Source organism: Anolis sagrei, chromosome X (genome assembly GCF_037176765.1).
Source record: "Anolis sagrei isolate rAnoSag1 chromosome X, rAnoSag1.mat, whole genome shotgun sequence".
NCBI classification, from domain to species: Eukaryota; Metazoa; Chordata; class Lepidosauria; order Squamata; family Dactyloidae; genus Anolis; species Anolis sagrei.
Window position 1 is genome coordinate 32,302,183 of NC_090034.1, and position 18,019 is coordinate 32,320,201.

General features: G+C 46.5%; 1 long non-coding RNA gene across 1 annotated transcript; it reads left to right on the forward strand.

Annotated features, from left to right (window-relative positions):
* Nucleotides 1-15: 15 nt before the first annotated feature.
* LOC137097866 (uncharacterized) lies at nucleotides 16-9,029 on the forward strand. The gene is made up of 2 exons (XR_010910491.1): nucleotides 16-738; nucleotides 1,138-9,029. It is a non-coding gene; the product is annotated as an uncharacterized lncRNA (long non-coding RNA).
* The last annotated feature ends 8,990 nt before the right edge of the window (nucleotides 9,030-18,019 follow it).

Genomic DNA, 18,019 nt, shown 5'->3' on the forward strand with positions numbered 1-18,019 from the left:
GGGTCGTGTTGTGTGTTTCTACCCCCCCCCCTTTTTTTTTTCCTGAGCGCGCGGGCGTCCTTCACCCTCCCTTCTCTGAACGCGGTGAAGTCATTGGCTGGCGGCGGGCTCCAGGCGGGACGCGTCCAATCAGCGCGCGGCTCGCGGGGGGCTTGAGTTATTAGGCGCCGCTCGAACGCCCTCCTTCCGCAGACAGCTAAGGAGAGGCCAGCAGATGAGGCCGCCATTTTTCTGCAATGGAATTAAATGGCCGACTGGGCTTTCCTTTGTTCCAAAAAGGGGGATCCTTGGCTTTGGAGGGCAGCCACGCCACCCGTCCCGTTCAGGAGCGCGCCCCGTGTCTGTGTTAATGTCTGACCACACCATGTAGAGGACTCAAAAGGAAGAAGGACGACTTTGATAAAAAGAGCTGGATTTTTCCCTTTTGATTTGGAACCCATCTTTGTCTCTCCTATATAACTAGGTCATGGCACGCCCTTCAGTCAGGCTCCGCAGTAACAGTTTTGAGTGACCAAAATCAGTCAATACATAGTGTCTTTTTGGATGGGCTGCTTTTGGAGAGCTGGCCTCTGCCTTGCGCCATCCCGATTGAGAGCCCGTTTCCTGTATTAAACACTTACCATTCCTGGCCATCTTGCTCAGTTCAATCCTCCTTCCGTGCTAACAAGGTCACAGGAGCCGTGAAGTCTGGCAAAAACCATTAGGATCAGGTTTTTTTGTTTGTTTTTCCTTTACATTGTAAGTACCCAATCCATTCTGTCCTTTAAGTGTAGTTCTCATGTTAATGTTACTGCAGTTCTCCTGATCTATAGATCTCTCTCTTTTCCAAACTTCATCTGCATGTCATTTTTTGTCTTGTTTATCTGAACCAATTTGTTTCTGCGCTGCTTTGAAGCTCAACCAGATCGAACTGGAAATGTTGACATCCCATCAGGATGAGCCAGGCGTGTGCCTGTGTGCCCAGGAGCCTGGGGAGTGGGGCTGGGGGTCCTGCTTGAACCAAGGAGAGGCGGGGGGGGGGGAGGGAGGCTGGGCAGCCCCGCCGAGAGAGCCAGGCCAGCCCATCCGGGGGGAGCAGGGCAGGGGCAACCAGGGGCTGGCTGATGTCTTCTAACCTGATTTTTGTTTTTGTCAAAGCCAGAGATATGTGCTGAAGGAGATGTATTGATTTGCAAACGGGCTGAGGCGATAGCACACAAGGTCTATTTAGAATCAGGCTTAAAAACAAACCAGAGCCCCTTCCCCGCCAGTCACCTTCCGAACTGCCTTCAACTTTGGTAAGTAGACCCTTTTGCCCTTGCAGGGCAACCGAGAGCAGGAGCAGGCCTCTGCAACCAAGACGGATCTCCGAGGGACTTTGCGTGTGTGTGTGTGTGGGGTGGGGGTGGGGGTCGCTAATGTTCTGGTGGCAAGCCCGTCTCCCTCTTTCCGAAGGCGTCGACTCTCCTGCCTGCCAAGCCACAATGGCGGGAGCTTGCTTTGCTCTCCCTCTCTCTCTCCCTCTCTCTTTCTGTCTGTTTCTTTGGGGGAAATGGCTCTACGGCCTGTAGGCAGCAGGGAGCAGGATCTGGAAGCCCGAACTCCAAGCGCAGGCTCGAGGAGAAGCCCTGCCATGGGAAGAAGAGGCGAGTGGGGCTCTGCCTTGGCTGCTGTGCCCTCCAAGGGCTTCCCTTCGCAAGGAAGAGCTCGGAGGCGGCCATTCAAGATGGAGGCGTCCTCTCCCTCCCGCCAGAGCAGCGCTGCAGCTCCAAGAGCCTGTCCTGAGGAGGAGGAGGGCGAAGCAAACCAAACCACCCCTGGAGCCCAACGGGCTCTCCAAGAGGCTTCCCAAAACCCCAACTCCATGCTCTCCTATCATGGCGCCTGTCTTTTTCTACTTGGTGTTGCGCGAACAGCTTGTCTATTAACCATCAAGGCAGAAAAAAACAAACATTTTTTCCTTCTCTCTTCCACTGTTATTACTATTTTTTGGTGTTGTTTGTGGAACATGAATGGGAACCACGCAAGGCTGGCTTTCTTGCTTTTCTCCTAGAAGGGGGGGGAGGGGGGCAAGATGGTTACCACAGCCTGCCAACCTTGCTTTTTCCTGGCGGGGCTCCAGCCTCTGCCTGCTTTTCCGCTGGGCGCGGGAGGGGAGGGGAGGCCCGGGAGCCTGGCTCTTAAAGGCACAGGACTCGCGCCGGAGCCCAAGGCAGAAAGGAAGGAAAAGAAGGAAGGAAGGAAGGAAGGAAGGAAGGAAGGAGACAAAGGCGCCGGGGGGCGGGCGGCCCTGCTCCCTTTGTGTCGCCAAAGAATGGCGACAGGAAGAGCCCCGTTGCCTGCACTGCAGGGACGGGAGAGCTCTGCTCGCTGGGGGCTGGAGAAGGGCTTCCTGGGCCTCCTCCTCCCCACGTGCCAAACCGGTCTGCCAGCCTTGCTAATCTCCCTCGCCTCCTTCTCTCCCCCCCCCCCCCGCCATGACCCTTAGAAAGGTTGGCGAGGGGAAGGGGGGAGGAGCGGCCCAGGAGGGCCGACGTGGCCTCTTGTCAGAGGCGGCGAGCTCGGCGGAGGCAGCGCTGCTGGGCTGCCCAGGCTTGGGGCTGCCGGCGCTTTCTTGCCTGCCTTCCTGGCCAAGGCTTCCCTTTGTCTCAGCCAGGCCTCGGCCTCCCTTCCCCCATCGGGCTTATGGGTGTGTGTGGGGGGGGGGGGGGGGGGAGAAACTTCGCGCCTGCCTGCCTCGGGAGCGGCTGCTCTGGCAAGATGTGATCTAACAAGGCTGGCAGGAGAGAGCCAGGCCCTTCGTGAGCCTCGGCAGAGCAAAGGGGCGTCTTGACACTTTCTGAAAAGCACCCTGGTTCCTGGCATTGCCGGCCAGCTTCTCGCTCTTCTAGTGTCTCTCCAGCCATTACTGCTAGCAGTGGGTTCTTTCGGCCTTGCCTTGGAAAATGCCACTCATCTGAAGGAGCAGCTGCCTGCCTTCCTGCCTTCTTTTTGTGCCCACCAGCCGAAACCCTCCTTGGGCCAGGCCTCATCCCTGCTGTAGTAGGACCCAATCTTCTGGAATTGGGGGGTGGGTGGCTACAATCCTTGGCTCATGCCTGGCTCCTGCAGCTGGCTTGCAGCAAATATGCAAGAGGAGGAGGCGGCTCAGGGTGTTGTCTCCCTCAGCCTGTGTGGGGAGTGAAGACATGCCATTCTGTTCTTCTGTCAGGAATCAAAGATCTGCTGGAGAGGTAAAACCGGTTTTGAAGCAACAAGGCAAAGGAGCAGGCTGGATTTGCAACATAGAACCGGGTCAGGCTTCAGGTCTTTGTGGGAGGGAAGGAGATCAAGCCATTGCTTAAGCCAAGAGGATTGCCAGTTCGGGGAGGGCAGTGAAGGAGGTTACTCTCTTCCCAAAGGAGACAATCCTGTGGAGTTACACAACAGCGGCTTGAGAGTGAACATGTTTCGGGTGCCATTCTAGGCTTCTTCCTTTGTCTTTTGAGATGATAGTGGGAGCGTGCCATGACTCAACCAAACGGCTTGATGACTTGTTTTGTTCCTTGGTTCCAGATCCCTTTTAGAATGGAGGCTAGAGGAATGTGAGGATCTTCTCCTGGAGGTGTTCAAAACTCAGAGGGAAGTCTGCTCCATACAGGGCACGGGGATCACTTCACACATGCCTAGCCTTACTTGGAAGGGTTGTCCCATAGAAGATGGAGTGAGATTGTGTTCTGTTGCTCCCTCCCCCAATGAATGGTTTCCAGTTACAAGAAAGGAGGTGCCGGCTAAACAATAGGAAGAGCTGCCTGCTGGTAAGAGCTGTTCAACCATGGAATGGCTTACTTCCGAAGGTGGTGGGATCCAGATCAGGTTTAAACAGAATTTAGACTATTACTCAGGGTGCTTTACCAGTAAGTTCCAGCATGGCAAAGGGCTGTATTAGATGGCCTTCAAGCTGCCTTCAGAATCATGGCCTATGGTGACTTTTTCTTCCCTGTAAGTGACCAACTGGAAGGAAGTATTGATGCACACTTTTTTACAGTGATGTGACAAATTTGCCATTTGGTCAATTAGTATGTGTAGTCTTGAGATTCCTGTGACTGTAATTGTGAGCTACAGATCCATTTGCTGGAGTTTTAAAATTCCTTTCAAATTACTACAGAGTAGGCACGAATGGCTGCTAGAAAGTACAGGCTTGCTCCTGTCATCCTGACAATCCAGTTCATGATGAACATCCTGCCATCCTTATGCTTCCATCCTGCCCTCCCCGTTCTGTCAATATAATGTAGGTCACTACGTGTCTCCTACTTGTGACCAGGGGAGTTTTCTCTCTCTGCATTCCTTGTGATTGCTGCTAACAGTGCTACTGAATTTCCAAAGCACTTCATGTACATTGAATTCTTACAGCTGTTTTATACAGTAGGCTAGAATTATCACCATACTGCAGATGTGGAACCCAAACTGAGAGATCGCATGTGGCAGGCAGACACTCAGTAACTGCAAGGCTGAGGTGAGATGTGAATTGGTGATTTGCCAGTTTGCGGTCAACTATACAGCCCCGGTGAATCTGTGGCCCTCCAAAAGTTGTTGATGCACTGCTGTCATCACAACCCTAGGAGGAGCTGATGGGAACTGCAGTCCAATAAGATGGAGGGCACAGGTTTCCCACACCCGCTGTTTAGTGTGTGAGCTTCCTCTTCTGTTGATATGTGTGGAATGAGCATTGAATAACTAGATAACTTGCTTTCTACCTCAAACATGGAATTGGCTTAACATAGAATGGTTGAATATCCACGAGGAGAGGTGGAATAGTAATAATAATAATAATAATAATAATCAGAAAGACCTTAAGTATTTCTAGCAGAGGAGCTTTTTAAAAAAACTAAACATGGAAATGTCTGTCTCTGAATTAATGTAATCTTTCCATATAGTTGGTGATTGTGTCTGTAGCAGATATTTTACAAAAGCAAAAACAGGTTTGCCTCCTTTTGTTTACTTTGTAAGTTTGTCTCCTTAACAAACAAACAAAAGCAAACCAGACACATATTTCTTTCTCACCCAGGCTGTTAATGATGTCAAACTTGGATTTATATATGGCATGTAGATACATTCTAGTTAAAATAGATTAAGCAACTCACCTTGGGGCCATTGGCTTATTTCTCATTCTCAGCATTATTAACCGAAAGGCTCCCCTGCCTGTGAAGAAAACACACAGTTTTTCAGTTAATTGAAACTAAACTTCAGTCTTACTTCAACAAGCTGAGATGCTTTCATCTGCTTATAAAAAATTATGGACCTTTTCAAAGTAACCCTTTCTGCTACTTTTAGGACAGGAAATGTTCAACTGGAGGATAGTATAGAAGAGTGTTCAAGAAATTCCACTTGACTGCTGTGGATGGTTGTAGTGAAGAAACAGCATGCCTTCTTAAGTAAATTTCCTGGTAGAAGCCTCTTTTACATACACACACACACGTGTCTTCCTACAATACATCATAGAACCTCTATTTTCACTCTTCCTGTATTTGTTAACCTGGAAACTTATTTAAAAAGAAGTATTGTTTTATTAAATCTCCAGATTTTCCTGAAGGATTAAATGCTATGAGCCAATTTCAGTTCAAACATCTTTGTTTGATTTAAACCTTTAAGTCTTAAATTCTTTGGAATGAAATCATATGCATTGCTCTCTGAAGGAAACACATGACATTTCTTATTGTTTCTGCATATCATGATCCATTACTACACTAACTATCCAGTTTGTGCCCGCTTGTACTTTTTCTGCAGATAAGGGATACACCTTGCTTTATGCAAACTATTTTCCTGACCATGGCTGTCTAAATCTCTGTGAGTGTTGTTGCATTGCCCTCCCCTCCTTTCCTAAGACACAAGAGATTTAAGGCCACAATAAATTCATGTCGGATTTGAGCCTCGGTCACTCAGGGTTCAACCTGCTAAGTGCAGTGTTGTTTTAGGGTAAAGCTTTGAAACTGATTGGCTAAAGGGCTGTAATGACTTCATGTTCAGTTACTCAAAGCAGTTTGCAAGTGAGCTTCTGTGAGGGGAAGGAAAGCTATCCTTTGGGATTGCAGTCTCATTGGGAAATGGGAAGAGGTCTTGGCAGTGGGGAGTTTTAAATAACAGTTAGCTCTAAAGCAAAGTAGCTAAAGAAAGAACGCTAAGTGTGTGTCTTCGAGTTGTTTCTGAGTTAGAGTGAACTGACTGTGGGGTTTTTCTTGGCAAGATTTATTCGGAACAAGATTGCCTTTGCCTTCCTCCTTTTTAAAAAATAATTTTATTGCATTCATTTCATTACAAAAACATCTCTATAATTACTATATAATTACTTTATAATTCATATAATTACTTCTTCTCCTTTTCCCAGTTGTGCTACCCCTTGTGCTTTGCCTTCTTCTGAGGTTCAGAGAGAGTGTGACTGGCCTAAGGTCACCCAATGGGTTTTCATGAACAAGTGGGGTTTCCAGTGCTGGTCTCCAGAGTGATAACTGAATGCTTGAACAATGCTGGATTGAGAAAGGGGCAGCTTTAAGGGCAGGAAAAAAGACTAAACTGGGAATGAGGTTTGGAATCAACTTCTAGCCTCAAAACTGAGTGCATGCACTGGGTGAGCTAGGGAGCCTAATTATGAAAGAGGGTAGCTAAGAGAAGAGCTTAATTAGTGGCTTGACAGGGAGAGAGCAGAGGAAAGTGATGAAAACATTGTCTGGAGGAAATGGAGAAAGAACTTGCTCTGTCACTAAAACCAGTTGCCTAGTAAAAACAATGTGGCGGCCACACCAAAAACACCTTCATGTACAATTCACTACAGAGTTAATAAACTTCACTGCTACAAGGTGTGGCTTAGATGGCTTTAGACACATTTCTGAAAGGTATACCTATCAAGAGTTAATAGCTTTTCTATGTTAAATAAGGTCTTGTTCAGAGGCAGTGATCCACTGAAAATGAGTTGCTAGGAAGCAACAGATTTGCCTCAAAGGTATCGCTATAAGCTCCATTTTATATTGGTGGATACTATGAGAAGCACGATGTGGAACCAGCTGAACCTTTTGGTTTGATCCAGCAGATCTCTAAGTTTCTTAAGACATACAAAATTAAAAGTGGGGCTATGTTGCATATGGAGTTGCAGAGCCTATAGCCTGAAGAAGAGCTCTACTTTGGATACAGTGTGTTTTGGAAAAGGAGCTGATTTTTACACAGTTCAGGGAAAAACTATCCAGTTCTTTTGCTGGAGACTATAAGTCAATTAGATTGTGTAGTATGTATGTACTCAATCATCTCTCAGTTTGTGTTATTCCAGAGCAAAAATAATTTGAGAACAGTCATCATTGGGCTACACTGTCTTTGGATAACTAGTTGCTGTTTGTAATCCCTAGTAAAGTATTTTGGGAAAATGGATAAACATAAGAATATTGGGAGATTTAAAAAAAAAAAGAACCACATATGCTTGCAAACGACTAAGTGGTAAAATACACAGCACAATCTTGGCTTCAGAATGCCTACTTTAGAACGATAAGTGTTTTCTTCTAACATTAAGTGAGAAATGGGGAAGCAGTGTAATCAAAGTTGCTTAACAATAGTTGCTGCACAGGAAACCTGAGGCCCTGGTCCTGCACATGTTCTGATGGAGTCCACTGCCTACTTCCTGTGTATGGTGTTGAGCACTGCCCTGGACGAATAGCTCATAGATTGCCTAGCTACGTGTGACGTGTTGTAGTACAACCATGCAGTTGTAACCTTTTCCATTGTGGGACCCACCATATGTTTTTGGTAGCAATTTTAATAAGTTCTAGTTAGCATGGCGAGCAGACAGCTTTTATAGGATTTGAAGTGTTGATGCAGCGAGAGTACGCTACATATAATTCCCGTCATACACTCAGGTTCTCAGGGGGACGTTTCGTCCAGTCAGCTAGGACTAGGTTGGAAACTCTCACCCAGAGGACTTTTTCTTCAGCTTCTCTAGACTGCGGAATGACCTGCCAGAAGAGATTCGACAGCTGAATATGCTCTCTGAATTTAAAACAGCATTCAAGAGCAGTCTTTCCTAGCAGGCCTATCCAGATGGTTTTTAAATTATGAATTTTACAGTATAGACTCATTGTTTTAATGTGTATTCTTATATCTATGTTCCCTTTAAACTGACATTATTTTAAAGTAGTTGTGTTTTTAATTGATGTGTGTTATATTTTAATCTGTTCTCTATCTGATTCTATAGGTAGCAGCAGGTAAGAAATAAATATTATTTTCATTATTATTACATTGGGGAAATCTGATGTTGTGCAACCATGGTTTTAGGGCCTGGTTTTTAAAAACCTACATCTAAAAAGCTTAAGATCTTTGGGTATTGTGGTTCTAATGCTGACCTCATCTGTTGTGTCTAAATAGAAAGTCTGGTTCAATGGAAAACTGTCCATTCAAGGAGCAAATTGGTATTCATGGAGCTACTCTATCACAGCAGTGGATGAAGTGCACGTGCCCTGCTGCTATTGGACTGCAACTCCTGTCAGCCCTACCCAGCTTTGCCAGTGGTGAGGAATACTGGGAGTTGCAGTCCAACTGCATCTGCTTGCTTGCTCTTTACCTGCCCCTGCTTTACAGACATATGTCACCCCTTTTCATTTGACTGTAACCAAAATATGTAACATTATAATAAATCTGTAGTTGATAGTTACTGACAAATAATATTGGTGGTCTGTTGGAGGTATTATCTGTGCTGACTGAGGAGGACAGAAAAAACCCATATCCTATATCAGTGGTTCTCAACCTGTTGGGTCCCCAGATGTTTTGGCCAACTCCTAGAAATCCCAACAACTGGTAAACTGACTGGGATTTCTGGGAGTTGTAGGCCAAAACACCTGGAGACCCACAGGTTGAGAACCACTGTCCTATATGGACAGTCAATAATGTGAAAACCTTTAATTTCCCCCTTGAAAATGAACATGATTCATGGACCTGCCATGCTACTGCCTTGTAAGAAATCAGCTTGACATTTGTATATCTTACCTTCTCTCCTCCTTCCTTCACTTTTCTAATAAAGAATATATTCACCTGCACTGGCCTACTGTCTTCCTGGAGTTGTCCCTAAAATTGTGGATTAGTCATTCTGTGGTAGCGCTAACTTTGTATTTTCACAAACCATACCAAAGTGGTTTGCCTTTCAGCAATAGATACATAACTGAATGAGAACAAGTTGGGGTTTGTTCATTCGTTCAGTTGTCTCCGACTCTTCGTGACCTCATGGACCAGCCCACGCTAGAGCTCCCTGTCGGCCGTCACCACCCCCAGCTCCTTCAAGGTCAGTCCAGTCACTTCAAGGATGCCATCCATCCATCTTGCCCTTGGTCGGCCCCTCTTCCTTTTTCCTTCCACTTTCCCCAGCATAATTGTCTTCTCTAGGCTTTGCTGTCTCCTCATGATGTGGCCAAAGTACTTCAACTTTGCAAGTTGGGGTAAGTTCTAACAATATTTGTCTTTCCTTACTATCACTTTAGGATATAATTCAGCTGGGTTTCTCTCAAACCAATTGCACTAAACACAGACTTTCCAGTATCATTTAGCTAAATTAATAAAGTGAAAGAGAGCAGTGTGAGCAGTGTAGGCCTAATAACTGGGGTTTAAGAAAATGAAATTTCCCCATAGATTGGGGTTTGTTTGTTTTTTGTTTAAAAAAATGGAGTTGTATGTACTTACTGGCTGTCTGTAAGCTGGTCTGTGCCATTATATCCTGCATCTTTTTTGAGATGCTATAGGAAGAAACAAAATGATATAAATATATTGTTTTATGCAATCTAGGTTTTCTATTAGTGCCAGTAATTATATGCTTCTAACACTATGTAATACAATTTTTGTTCCTGGGTTATAAATGTCATTTCCTAGTTGGTTCTATCATAAAAAGTTTGAAAAAGTTTATTTCAAAATCTGCACAAAAAAAGTTAAAAATGGCACATTAAAAGGTTAAAAATGGCAGCCACAAAAATGAAGTTTCTGGCACATAACCACTACTTTCAAAGTAAGTACCGCACAATTAAACAGGAATAACACTTGCAAACCAGGAACAATGTTTTTTCAAATCCTGCTACATAGTGTATTGAAGCTCATAGTTCTAGATATTTCCTCTCTGAAATGTTTCTCATTAAAAAACCTAATTGGTAAGTCAGAAGTTATTTTTCCCCTCTGCGAAGACCGACATCCAATAAGCTATGATATTTAATTTAAAGTCAAGGGCTCTTACATGCCAAATGCATTTTGGACAAATATTGAAAGCTGATTTTGGAACTGGCAGTATCCAGAAGTGATTTGCCATGCAGCCTGTGGGACTGTCAATCAAATGAAAAAAGATCCAAAGCCCTGTTGGATGCCGGCTATAAATATATTGTGCTTTTGGATCTTGGCCCTGTGTTCTTGCTTGGACAATTGACATATTCCTTGGCCAGCTGCCTCTTGCGTTTTGGAATGGTGGTTTCCCTTTCTGGGTTTTCCAAGGCATGCATTCCCTTTGTTCAGACTTGGAAGGCCATCTAGTGGTAAAACCAAGTCGTGCAAAATATACAGCTATGTGATTTTGGCATAAGCTATTTTAAAACAGTTTTTCTCCAAACAAGATTTTGTTTATGTATGTTTTTAGTAATCAGTTTGAATTTTGGGTTGCATTCCTATATCCCTCTGTATAAGCATTGTTGAACTTTGCGTGTTGGGTTGCACATAAACATTGCAAGCCAAGTCTTCTAACTCAGAAGCTTATCAATTTTGCACTCTGCTTTTTCACATTAAGAACACTCAAAGTGCCTTAACAACTTCAGAACAATAAACACTAAACCAAATAAAAAGCAAAACAAAAGGAAAGCCAGCATGTCAAAGGTCTCATATATCACTTTGAGGTTGGGAGAGCTGTCATGGTGTAGTGCAGAGCTTTCCAAACTCTGTGTTGTGACATGTTTGTGTGTTGGCTGCGTTGTGTAGAAATCTCTAGGTCTATGTGAAATACTGTAAGCAATAAATCATGTATTTTTAAAAGTATAAATGAAAGTGCTGTTGAAGGCTTTCATGGGCGGAATCACTGGGTTGCTGTGAATTTTCCAGGCTGTATGGCCATGTTCCAGAAGCATTGTCTCCTGATGTTTTACCCACATCTATGTGAGGTCTTTTGGAAACTAGGCAACTGGGTCTACCATATACCATGCAGCTGTGGACAAGTTTACATAGGGACCTCCAAATGCAGCAGTAATGTCAAAACACAAATCAAGGAACATGAAAGGCACTGCAGACTAATTCACCCTGAGAAGTCAGCCATTGCAGAGCACCTAATGAACCAACCTGGACACAGCATGTTATTTGAGAACACAGAAATGGTGGACCACTCTGACAACTACCATGTCAGACTACAGAGAAGCTATTGAAATCCACAAGCATGTGGACAATTTCAACAGAAAGGAGGAAACATGAAAATGGACAAAATCTGGCTACCAGTATTAAAAAACTCTAAAATCAGGACAGTAGATAAAGAGCAACACTCAGAAAGCATTCTCGCCTGATGTTTCGCACACATCTATGGCAGGCATCCTCAGAGGTTGTGAGGTCTGTTGGAAACTAGGCAAGTGGGGTTTATATGTCTGTGGAATGATGTCCAGGGTGGAAGAAAAAACTCTGTTTGAGGCAAGTGTGAAGGTTGCAATTGGCCACCTTGATTAGCCCTGAATGGCCTTGTAGCGTCGAAGCCTGGCTGATTGCTGCCTGGAGGCATCCTTTGTTGGGAGGTGTTAGCTGGCCAATGGATTCTTGTTTGGAATTCCTGTTTCTAGAACATGGCCAGACAGCCCGGAAAACTCACAGCAACCCAATAAATGAAAGGTTTTTATATTCATGAGATATATGTTCCCATACATTTTGTTATTACAATCTATTCTTCGTGTCGTCCGTGAAATGCGCACCTATGGGTTCTTCCTTGCGCATGCGCAGAAACTCAGAACATTCTAAGTTTAAATGAATTAAAAAATGATTATTTTGAGTCGTATAGGCTCCGCCCATCTCCCCGCCCCCCGGATATATGCGCCGAGCGGCGCCGCCATTATTTAGTTCCTTTTTCCGCGCTAAACTAGCAGCATCTCGGAACAGCTTCTCCTCGATTTCTTTGATTACTGGACTAACTTGGACTGATTTCTGGACTTGATTGCCTGCCTCTCTCCAACCCCCGATTCGGACCGACTGACAACTCTCCTTCTTCACCCTCAGGCTAGGATGTCTTCCCTCTATTTCAAAAATTGCTCAGCTTGCGGGGCCACCCTCCCCGAAGCTGATAGGCATTCAAAATGCCTCCTTTGCTTGGGGGAATCCCATAATCTCCAATCATGCGAGATTTGCCTTAGTTTCACTACAAGGGCTTGTAAAGGAAGGGATGCCCGTTTAAAAGCTCTGCTTTATGAGCGCGCTCTGGCTCCACAATCCCTCCCTACCTCCTCCCTATCTCCATTAATAGAGCCCTTTCAGCCTCCATCCCCACGCGTTGGGGAAAGGCGTGAATTGGATCAGGCAAATGCTTCCCCTGTGGAACCGCCTGCAAAAAGACAAAAATCTTCCAAACAGGCCACGAGACCCGGAAAAATGAACGAGAAAATAAGTAAACAGAAAAAGGGACGGCAACTCACTGACACACAGTCCTTGAGTCCTCCCAGACTGGAACCGATGCCCCATTCCTCCGGTTCCATACTGCATCTCCAGGAGCCGCTCCCCACCATGCTCCAATTGGATGACCACTCCCACCTCCCCCCACTCGAACTCCTGGCTCCTCAGCTGGAGTTGGAGGCTCAGCCTTCCGCAGGCCGATCGGCTTCTCCCCCGCCGCTTCCCCTCTCCCAAGCCTCCCCCCTCCCATCTCCTAATCTTCCACAAACCCCGGTCCCGGGAGAAACTCCTTCCCCTGTTTCATCTGCGCCGATTGCGCAATCTTCCCGCCGCCGCCGCCGATCCCCTACTCCTGAGGCGGAACCGGCAGCGTCCTCCTCTCCTCCTCCCAAAAGGCCCCGTCCTCGCTCCTCTGAACACTTTCATCCATATGGGTACCCAGAGTACCCTTACCACCTCTACCCCCCTCCTCCTCCCTTCCCTCCATACCCTTTCTACTACCCTCCTCACCCTGATCACTATAGAGGCTTTGATGCCTCTCACCCGGAGGACCCTAGATACCCTCAGCCCCCCCGTGACCCTCCCACGGCCACACTCTCTCGCCCTCAGGAAGATCAAACTGAGGCCCAAACTCATTCACCCGAACAGGATCCCAACAATCCACCCCTGCCAGACTCAGAAACCATCGACCTTGAATCCACTGATGACACGCCTGCCATCCTAGACACCCAACCAGATGCTGACCCTTCCCCCCAAAATTTGGAGGAATTCAAAAAATTCTCAGCTCTTCTAATAAGACTGACTAGAGCTTTAAACTTAGCTACTCCAGAATCTACCGATACGGTAGTTGATCCATGTTTTACTTCCACTGAACAACAACAACCCTCATCCACTGTGTTGCCCACTCTACCCTACTTACTAAAGATTCTCAAAAATAATGGAGTTGCCCCGGCTTCGGTCCCGGCAACCCCTAAAAGACCAGAAAATTTGTACCGTATTGATTTCTCCACAGCTTCATGGCTGGCTAAAATGCCTAAAGCAAATTCTGTTGTCACTGATGCTCAACCTAAACCAACTCAAGTTAACCAAACCTCACCCTCTGACAAAGAAGGGAGGAAATTGGATACTATGGCCAAAAATTTTTACTCCTCAGCATGCCTCTTTGCACGCATGGCTCACTATGGAGTATACATGAGCGTATACCAGACTTTCTTGTAGAATAAAATAGCCCCCTATTTAGACCTATTACCTCCAACTGAACAACCTCTGGCCACAGCTTTTAGACAAGAAGCTCTCCTTTTGGCCTCCCTACAAAAAGACCTCTCCAAAAATATTGCTGACACCTCAGGTAAACTTATTGCAGGATCAGTGGCCCTTCGCCGCCACGTCTGGCTAAGGGCAGCTATCCTCTCTCAATCACAATGCACCCTGATTGAGAATCTCCCTATGGATGAAGCAGGGCTTTTCAATCCTGAAACAGATTCTCAATTGAAACACTCCCATGAAATGACACAAACGCCAGCGATGGGGGTCCTACTACTACCATCCTCAATATTACAATAGGCCCTACAACACCTCATTCTACAGGGGACGACAGAGGCCTTACACCCCCTCCACATTGTCAAGACGACCACCCCTGCCTTCCAGCGGTACCAGACCCCCCAATACCAACAAACGTCGTTTTTAGCACACCTACACCTACTACCACCCTCCTTCCATCCCACATCCAACCACTTACATATCTGGACAGACTACATACCTTCCTCCCAACATGGCAGTCCATAACCACGGACGCCTGGGTCTTGGACATCGTTAAAAGAGGTTATGCTATAGAATTTGACAACTACCCTCCAGTTGGCAATATCGTACTAACCCCACCTTCCCAGACCATCTGGGAAGAGATTTACTCTCTCCTCCAAAAAGGCGCCATCTCGCCTACCTCCTCACACGATACAGACACCTGCTTTTTCTCCCGTTACTTCCTGGTAGATAAGAGAGATGGCGGTCTACGCCCCATCCTTGATCTACGTAAACTCAACACTTTCATTACACCACGTAAGTTTCGCATGGTAACACTTCCCAATATTCTTCCCTTCATTCCAAAAGACTCATGGTTAGCTACGGTGGACCTACGGGACGCCTACTTTCATATTTCAATTAGACACTCCCATCGCAGGTTCCTTACCTTTGCGGTCCAAAACAAATTCTTCTCTTTCAATTCTCTCCCATTCGGCCTGTCCACAGCGCCAAGAGTATTCACCAAGTGTATGTCTGTCATAGCCGCACACCTCTGCCAGCAAGGCGTTACAGTTTTTCCTTACCTGGATGACTGGATGCTCTGCTCGCCCTCTCGGTCACAATTGTGTAAAGATACTGATTACACTTTATCTCTTTTACAGGACCTGGGTCTGGTCGTGAATCACGAAAAATCTCACCTGACCCCAACACAACGCATCCAATTCACAGGAGCCGTAATAGACTCCACACTTCAGAAGGCCTTCCTCCCAGAAGATTGCTTCTTCAATTTGCGCCAATCTATCCTGGCCCTACAGCAATCCTGCCAAACATCAGCTTGGGCTATCCAGTCTATCCTTGGCCACATGGCTTCTACCACAAACGTAACACCCTTTGCTCGCCTGAGAATGAGACCCCTTCAAAATTGGTTTCTCAGGACGTTCGACCCCCTTCACGAACCCCAGTCACGGGTCCTACAACCGCCCCTCCCTGTCCTCCAGTCACTCTCATGGTGGACAAAGCAATACAATGTTCAATCGGGGATGCCGTTCAATCATCACCGTCCTTCTATGTCCCTCACAACCGAAGCCTCCAACTCAGGATGGGGAGCGCATCTCAGGGGATTTCAGGTCAGCGGCCACTGGTCCCCACAAGACCAGAAGTTCCACATCAATGCTCTAGAAATGATGGCAGTGGAAAAGGCTCTTCGGGCCTTCACACGCATTGTATCCAACCATGTAATACAGATAGTAACAGACAACACCTCTGTCAAATATTACATCAACAAGCAGGGAGGAACATGCTCACGAACACTCCTCTACACCTCACAACGCATTTGGGAGTGGTGCATTCAGAGGAACGTCCTCCTCACGGCCATTCACTTGCCAGGCCAGGACAACACCCTGGCAGACTCCCTAAGCAGATCATCGAAAAACAACCACGAGTGGCACTTACACCCCAAACAGTTCAATGTCCTCACACGCAAGTGGGGCGAACCCAGAATAGACCTCTTTGCATCTCCAATAAACAATCACTGTCCTCTCTATTGCGCACGGCTCCACCCTCGCGCATCCCGAGGCTGTCTCGGAGACGCCTTCCTATTCCAATGGACGCCTGGCCTCCTCTACCTCTTCCCCCCTCTTCCTCTTCTATCTCCAGTCATAGCCAAAATAATCCAGGATAATACGGACTGCATTCTAATCACACCCTGGTGGCCACGGCAACACTGGTTTGCCCCCCTTCTCCAAATCTCCAACAAGGAGTACCTCCATCTCAGCCAGACCCCAGACCTTCTCACAGTGGAGAACGGCCTGGTCCTGCACCCAGACCTGCAATCCCTACGCCTGACGGCGTGGAGGATCAAACCACACTAGTTCTTTCTGACGAAGTCTCCCGAATACTCTTGGCAGCTCATAAACCCGCCACTAAAAAATCATATGACTATAAGTGGTCCTCTTTCAAATCCTTTGTTCAATCACTAGGACACAACCCTGTTTCTGCACCTACACCCATGATACTAGACCCATCTCTCCAATAAAGGTTTCTCCCTTTCTTCGGTGAAATGCTACCTGGCAGCAATTTCCTTCTTCCAAAGAAAGTCTGGTTTGCCGTCCCTTTTCCAGGACCATTTGGTACAATTGTTCCTCAAGGGCTACAAAAATATCCACCCTCCCGTCTCCCCTTCCCCCCCCCCCCCCCCCCGCAGTGGAGCCTGGAGCTAGTGTTATCCCAGTTATCTAAACCACCTTTTGAACCCATGGCCTCTAATGATATCTCCCACCTGTCGTGGAAGACGGCCTTCCTTGTGGCCATTACCTCAGCCAGGAGAGCCAGCGAACTCATGGCCCTCCGCTCAGACCCTCCCTATGTTAGATTCCACCCTGACAAGGTCGTCCTCCGTACCGATGTCACGTTCCTCCCTAAGGTGGTCTCCCATTTTCATATGTCGCAAGACATCGTTCTACCAACTTTTTTCCCCAATCCATCCTCCCAGTTGGAGGTAGTTCTGCACTCCCTTGATGTTAAAAGAGCACTGTCCTTTTACTTACATAGAACTTCCTCCTATAGGAAGTCTCCTAGATTGTTTTTGAAATACAGGAAAGACATGCTTGGCCATCCTGTGTCCTCCCAAGGACTAGCCTCCTGGATTGTCGCGACAGTCCGTCTAGCCTACCAACTCGCAGGCAAAGACCCTCCATCTCACCTTGTGGGACATTCAACATGCTCTGTGTCCACGTCCCAAGCATTTCTCAAAGGAGTCCCCTTGGACCAAATTTGCAAAGCAGCTACATGGGCTACACCGTCCACGTTTGCCTCCCACTACAAGCTTGACATACAAGCAAAGAAAGATGCCGGTTTCGGCAGAGCAGTTCTTTTCTCCTGTGTGGCATGACCCACCTCCAGGTCAGTAGCTTGCTATTCACCCATAGGTGCACATTTCACGGACGACACGAAGAATAAATAAAGTTTGCTTACCTGTAACCGTATTTCTTCGAGTGTCAGTCCGTGAAATCCGCACGACCCGCTTGTCCTCCCCTCTGTCATGCCTTTCTCCTAGCCGCTGTTTAGCGCTGGGGAACTAAATAATGGCGGCGCCGCTCGGCACATATATCCGGGGGGCAGGGAGATAGGCGGAGCCTATACGGCTCAAAATAATCATTTTTTAATTCATTTAAACTTAGAATGTTCCGAGTTTCTGCGCATGCGCAAGGAAGAACCCATAGGTGCGCATTTCACGGACTGACACTCGAAGAAATACGGTTACAGGTAAGCAACCTTTATTTATGTGTCTATCTCTTATAAGAGGCTGGTTTAAGCTCATTTGCTAATAAAACTGAATTACCGTGTCACAAAGTGATGAGTGTCTAAAAAGTGTGTCACCGACATGAAATGTTTTAAAAGCTCTGGTGCAGTGGTTTGAGTGTTGGACTAGGACTATGAGAAACCAGGCTCTAATCTTCGCTCAGCCATGGAGGCCCATGCTCAGACTTTACACTTTATAATCTGTCAACCTCAGAGGGTAATTGTGCCAAGAAAGTCCTTAGCTAGGGTCACCATAAACATGAGCATACATGAAGGCTTATGACAATGACCATTAAGTTTTTTTTGTTGGCTACTTGTGCCTTTTGTCTAAAATAGTCATGTAATTTCCAACTTTAGAGGTGTCAAGCCATTCCTTTTGGTCTCTGTG